The sequence below is a fragment of the Lissotriton helveticus genome, chromosome 12 (assembly GCF_964261635.1).
Source record: "Lissotriton helveticus chromosome 12, aLisHel1.1, whole genome shotgun sequence".
In the NCBI taxonomy this organism is placed as follows: domain Eukaryota; kingdom Metazoa; phylum Chordata; class Amphibia; order Caudata; family Salamandridae; genus Lissotriton; species Lissotriton helveticus.
Window position 1 is genome coordinate 137,630,623 of NC_136073.1, and position 7,500 is coordinate 137,638,122.

A 7,500-nucleotide genomic window follows, 5' to 3' on the forward strand; every position below is an offset into this window, starting at 1 on the left:
TATCGCAAAAGTGGCCCGACGTTCTCTTCCACGAGGGTTCCCGTTCGGATGGCTACAGTGGTCCGTTGCTTTGACCGTCGCCCTGTCTTGGACCCGAGGTGCAGTCCTTAGTACGGCGAGACGTGACGGGTTTCTCCTTGGTGACGTCTTCAGTGCCTCAGTTAAGTATTAAGTGGTTGCTAGTTGGTTACTTCGTAAGGGTTGCTCCTGTTTGGATAATCCTTTTAGTTTTTGGTTTGGTTTGGTTTCGTAAGATTATCACTGGTTGTTCTGGTTAAGATAATCATTTGGTTTAGTTTGGGTATCGATACATTTGTTCGCTTTGGTAGGCCTAAGTTCTTGGTTCGAGTGCGCACCTTTTTGTTTGTGGTTTGTCTGTTCTGTGTTCCGGATTATAAAATGGTAAGTCGGAAAAATTGTATGTTGTCTTGTTTTAGTTGCAACAGTGATTCCCAGTTGGAGGACTCGTGTTCGGTCCCTCCGATTGGAACTCCCCTTTATGATCTATATTGCAAATTTGGTGTGGGCCCTATCTCTTATAACGAGGTATGGATCCACTATACAGAGAAAGATGGTGTCCTTAGTTGGCCACTGCATGGTAGTTTTGAACCCCAAGTTCTTGATAATTTAGAAACGAAATTGTTCAAGAAGAAAGCCCGGCCGGCAATGTTTGATTCTTTCCGTTATTGGCGAAAAGAATCTAAACAGAGAGAAATTAAAAAGTTGAAGAAAGAACAGAAAGAGCAAGAGTTGACTTTAGAACAGTCTGCTAAGCAGCTGCAACTCAACGAGTCTGAGAAGGCGATGGAGGTGGCCAATAGAGAGCGTAATTTAGCGATAGAAAAGTGCTATCCTGTTTTGCCATCGAGTACAGCTAAGATAGTAGAGGACCCCGAAAAGGATCCCCTGTTGTCTTACTTGTTACGATCACCCCCACCGTATGCACAGGGTGCTACGGCTCCACCTATACCGAATGTTCAATTACCGGTTGCTGGACAACCTGGTGTTCCTGCTCCTCTGAATCAAGTTCCTGTACCTCCTGTGGTCAATATTAATGTTCCTTCAACACCCCCTCTTCCAGGGTTGCCGGTTTCTTTACCTATACCTGTATCGCTCACACCTGCTAGTTCACAGGCTATTTTACCCGCTACTCCTACTGTTCCTGATCTATCTGTTCCAACTGCTACTCTATTTACTGCTTCTGCTAATATTATGACTCCACTTTCTGTTCGTCGGAGAATCACTGATTCTGTCTCTAATATTCTATCTCCCTTCTATAAAACTCTGATTAAGACTCCTACCTCTGACTCCGTGCAGAGACGTAGTCAGCTTCCCAGTACTGAAGAGCGAGGAATATTAGATTCCACTGCTCTTAGATGGGTTTCGAAAGTTGGAAGATATAATGTACAAGATGTATTAGATACATTTATGCAATGGAATGAACCGACACAACGATATGTGTTCGATGAAATGTGCTTCCTTCTACGTGAGGAATTGGAAAAGGATGACCCTGAATCAAATCTAGAAGAATTAATTAATGTTCAGAAAGAGTTTGCTGCAGGTATGATAGTTGGTCAAAATATAAAAGAAGCGATGGAACTGATTTTAAGTTATAGGAATGACCCATCCCTTCGTTCACCGAGGGAGTTAGAGAAACGTAGTACGAAACAAAATCGTCAATACCCAATGAGGGAGGTTCCACCAATTTGGCGTGAAGCTGTGCAAGCTAATGTAAACCTTGGTATTGCAGCCGCTCCAGCCCAATTCCAGAGAGTATGGATACATATTCCATGGAAGCGAGCTGAAGTATTAGCAGTGAAACAGGCCTTGCCAGATCCGCGTAAAAATCCTGCAGGGTACTACAAAGAGTTGGCTCAGACAGTTGACACTTGTGTATTGAATCTAGCTGACATAGATCTGCTATTTGGTAATGTAGTACCGCAACCAATTTGGGCTAAAATTCGTAAAGAGAATCATCCAGTTGCCCTAGGTGGTGATTGGGCAGCTATAATTGCGGCGGATGGTCAGCAAATAGGTGGTTCCAAACCTGAACCCTTAATTGCTAATTTGCCTGGTAGAATAATCGAGTTAATGAAAACCCTAAAGCCAGCATTACGCGTTAACTGGGACAAATTGTCCGCGTGCAAACAGAAGAAAGACGAAAGCGTCTCCGACTTTTTCACAAGATTCGAGGAGACTTTCGTGGATCATAGTGGTCAGGATATGAGCACAGAAGGAGGCCAGAGATTATTTGTTGATAAATTTGTGCACAATCTGTTGCCCGAACTTAGTGGTAAATTAAAGAATTCTGAAAGTGCGTGGGCTGTCTCTACGACTGCGCAAATACTTGCGACTGCCCAGTACTATGAAAATAGGGATAAAGAGGAGAAAGAAAAATCAGATAAAAAGACGAAAGATTTAAAAACTAAAGTTCTTTTACAGCAAGCATATCCGCCTCGCACGAATCAGACTAATACACAGCAAGGGTCATATCAAAAGACGGAGTATAATTTTCAGAGGCCACAGTACCAATGGAATCAGTGTGCTTATTGCAAAATGGAAGGCCATTATAAGACTGAATGTCCAGTCTTAGCGCAAAATAATGCTGCGACAGCTCAGAGAGGTCGTGGTAGTTCTATACAAAACTCTAGAGGTCGAGGACGAGGTGCTATGCCTCCACAGACAAGTGATCGCCCTTCTAATCATTTTGATCAGCGAAATGGACAATCTGCCCAACAGAATAGGTCTCAACAGTATCATGTTGAAGACTACTATGAAGCTAGTGAGGAAGTTCAGCCAAGGGAGTACTAGGACAGCCATGGACAAAGGGAGGGAGTAGTATCAGTTCCAGTAGATCAGAGTGGGCCCTATGTCGCAGTAGCAACATCAGGTATAGTCGAACCGTTTCTGTTGGATACTGGTGCAGCAAAAAGTTCTATCATACATGCGAAACTCCCTGGTGCACCTTTGTCTGGCTCAACAAACGTTTCAGTAGGTTTTTCAGGCGCCCCTGTTCACAACCCTGTTTCTGGTCCTTTGTCTATTTCTGTTGGACCCCGCCACTTGAAAGCACCCCTGATTTTGACGACAGGTTGTAATGAAAATCTGCTTGGTTTAGACTTGTTAAAACGCCTGTACGCGACATTGTACTGTTCTCCAGAAGGAGTACAGCTTACGTTGGGTAAAAGAATCACCTCTCCAATGTACTTGTCGATGGATGCGCTCCCACCAGAGCTGCGTTCTCTCCCTGATACTCTTTGGGCGACTGGTCCTAATGATGTAGGTCTTTTAGAAATCCCACCATATGTAGTAACTTTGAAAGCGAATGTAAAATTTCCACGAATTCCACAATACAGAATCTCTAGTGAAGGTGAACGCGCACTTTTATTAATTGTGCAAGATCTGATTGAGAAAGACGTTGTAGAAGAAACTAGAGGTAATGTCTGTAATAGTCCTGTATTGCCTATTCTGAAACGAACTGACCCAACAAAACCTCCAGTATATAGGTTTGTAATTGATCTTAGAGAGGTTAATAAAATTGTGATTCCACAGTTTCCTGTGGTTCCAGACATTACTGCATTGTTAACGTTGATTCCTGCTACAGCAGCATGGTTTTCGGTTATCGACTTGAAAAATGCCTTTTCAGCATTCCGATAGCCAAGGAAAGCAGAGATATCTTCGGTTTCTCTTTAGGAGGACGAAGCTTCAGGGTTAAACGTGCTCCACAAGGTTATTGTGAAAGCCCATCCATTTACAGTCAAGCATTAAAAAGCCAGTTAGATTCCTTTGTACTTCCTCCTGGTTCTGCTTTAGTACAATATGTCGATGATCTTCTAGTGGCTGCCGATGACAAGGAAACTTGCAAAACAGCTACAATTTCTTTATTGCGTCATTTGTCAAATTTGAATCACAAGGTGTCACCTTCAAAAATGCAATACTGTTGCCAAGAAGTGACCTACCTAGGTCATCTCTTGTCAAAGGAGGGAAGGAAGTTGACCCCAGAGAGAATAAAATCAATTACACAGATGAATGTTCCTAGCACGCAGAGAGAAGTACGTGCCTTTTTAGGTATTACCTCATATTGTAGGCAATGGATCCCAAATTTTTCTCTTTTGGCGAAACCAATGGTAGCTTTGACTGGGAAAAATGTTCCGAGTCCAGTGCCATGGTCTGCCGAATGTCAGGAGAGTTTTTCTGAGTTACGAAATGCACTGTGTTCAGCTCCTGTATTGGGTACACCCGATTACAGTAAGCCATTCACGCTCTATGTCCATGAGAGAGAAGGTTGTGCGTTGAGTGTTTTGACACAGAAATTTGGTGATAAACAACGCCCTTGTGCGTATTTTTCATCAACGTTAGATCCGGTAGCTAGAGCGTTGCCTAGTTGCTTGAGAGCTACAGCCGCAGCTGCAGCCTCCATTCGACAATCTGCTGGTTTAGTAATGAACAACATGCTAGTGGTTATGGTTCCTCATGCTGTGGATACACTCATGAACCGAACCAAGACGCAGCACCTGACCAGTGCTAGATTATCAGGTTACGAACTGACATTGCTAGCGAGTCATATTCAGATCAAAAGATGCAATGTATTGAATCCAGCAACATTGTTGCCGACTAGCCAAGAGTCGAGTGATTCCGAACCCCACGACTGTTGTTTCAGAACTGAGGAAGAAACAAAAGGACGAATTGATTTAAAAGACACTCCATTATCAGATCCAGATGGCACGTTGTATGTTGATGGGTCTTGTTTCAAATTGGAGAATGGTGACGTGACTGCTGCCTATGCAGTAACGACTTTGAGTACGATTGTGGAGACTGCAAGATTGAGTCAGAATTCTGCCCAGGCTGCAGAATTGATCGCGCTAACAAGAGCGTGCGTTTTAGCTAAGGGAAAGAGAGTGAATGTGTTCACAGATAGTCAGTACGCGTTCGGCGTGGCTCATAGTTTTGGCTGTTTGTGGAAAGAGAGAGGTTTCATTACGTCCCATGGGACTAAGATTCAACATGGTCAGCTAGTTAATGACTTGTTGGAATCTCTAACCTTGCCGACTGAAGTTGCGATTGTGAAATGCAGTGCTCATAAAGCAATCACGGATGATGTTGGTCGTGGGAATGCTTTTGCTGATGAGACTGCAAAACAGACAGCTAGAAATATGATGAGTAGAATGTATGTTGCAACGTCTGCAAGATGGATTTCTGAGTCTGGAATGTGTGAGGACACAGTGGAAAGCATGAAAGAAATTCAAAAAGAGGCGACTGAGGAGGAAAAGCTTGCATGGAAAGAGAGCACGGGTAAATTGGACTCGAGTGGGTGTTGGATTGACTTGTCGGAACAACAGCGTTGGATGTTGCCTGATGCGTATGTGCTTGCAGTAGTAACGATGGCACATGGAGCAGCGCACATCAGTTCTAAAGGGATTTGTAAGATGTTGGCTCCAGTTTGGAAGAATGATGGGATTAGTAAGTGTGCAGAGAGAGTGGTGAGAAATTGTATGGTATGCTTGATGCATAATCCTGGCAAGGGAATCCCCACACCTGCAGGTCACTTCGCTCCTCCTTCCTGCCCCTTTGAAGTGATTCAGTTAGACTTCATTCATATGGATCGTTGCAACAATCTAAAGTACGTCCTAGTGGTAGTTTGTGCGTTCTCTAGATGGATCGAAGCATACCCACTGAAGGACAATACTGCTTTGTCCACTGCCAAAATCCTTCTTAAAGAATACTTCCCCAGATTCGGAATGCCACGGATTGTATGGTCAGATAACGGAAGTGAGTTCGTAGGGAAAGTTATGCAGAGTGTGTGTGCCGGCCTAGGGATTAGACAAAAGTTTCACAGTGCGAATCATCCCCAGTCCGCGGGTTTAGTTGAGGGTTACAATGGCACCCTTAAACTGAAACTTGCTAAGATACAAGCGTCCACGGGTTTGCCCTGGCCAGATGCACTGCCTTTGGCTTTGTTATCAACAAGAGCAACTGTACATTCTAGAGTAGGGCTTAGTCCATATGAAATAATTTTTGGTCGTCCTGCAAATGTTTGGGGGGTACATAGACCGAAAGAATTTAAGCAGCTGGAATACCCAATGTTAATTGATTACCTTTTCGACTTGACTGCTAAATTGAGCCTTATTCACCAACAGGTTTTCGATGCATTGCCAAAGCCACCGGAGAGTCCAGGTCATCAGCTGAAACCTGGGGATCAAGTAGTCATTAGAAATTTTGCAAGAACGAAAAATCTTCAGCCCAGATTCGTTGGCCCCTTCCAAGTCTTATTGGCGACGAGAACTGCTATTCGTGTGGCCGGACGGAAGAATTGGATCCACACGACACACGTCAAACGTGTGCCTCTGCCACTTCCTTACGACAACTGGGTAAAGAAAGGAATCAGTGCCTCTGAAGCAGAACAAATACCCAGTTTCATTCCTTTCAGTGATGCAGAACTGATCACTGATACATCAAACTCTGGCTCTCCTCCTGAAACTGCTCTTTTGAACCCTGAACATTTGCCATCTGCACCAAAAGAACATTTGTCATCTGCAAACGTGAACATTGCAACGTCGGCTGAAAATACATTGTTTCCAGATCAGACAGCTCCTGCAAAACTGAGATACAACTTGCGATCTCGCAATATGGACAAATAAAGCAGGAAACTGCCTATTTTCACATTTGAATTTTTGATACATTGCCTCCAGCCAGGAAGTTTGCTATTATTTTGTTGTTTTAAATTTTGCCTTGCCGTCTGGGTAGCCGTAGGGTCGTGGCTGTGTGCTTAGTTGAATCTGCGGGGGTCAGACACAAGGTCGATCTTTCTGTTAGTTCTGGGAACTCCCAGGGCTGATAGAGGCATTTTCATCTACGTACACATCATCAGTGGTCACGAACGGATTGTAGAAGATGGAGCTTCCTGAGCTGCAACGAAAGAATGTAATTTATGTTCGCAGAAATAGACTGTACAGAATACTTCACAGCAAATGCTTTCTAATGCAATGTGCAGTTACGTTTTTAATTGTTTTAATAACGTTGGTGGGTGGAATCATCTTTGGTGTGCATTTGATTTTTATGCCGGTAACTACAGTACCTCCCCTTGATCCTACTACTTCTACGGTTTCTTCTATGCATTCTTTTCACTCGTTTCCTGAACACGAACAAGCTCGACGCTCAGAATTTATTTACAATACATTTGTACAGCTATTGCATCAACACCAACTGGTAGTTAATACTATAGACTGCTGGGTGTGTGGCTTGATACCTCACACTATGGATAAAGGCATTCCCTATCTAGTCTTGCCTTTTAGTTATAATGGATCATTTCAGGCCTTTCAGACCATTTTTTCCTATGCCCTTGAGACCTATCCTCCGCGTCCACCACGGTCCACTAAATACAACTCAGCCAACAAAGCTTTAGTCCAGGGAATTATTGACATGATTAAAGACGTCAATAATACTCCATCTTACCCTAGAGATGAATTACGGGTGTATTTGAGTTGGAACTCTACAGAGTAT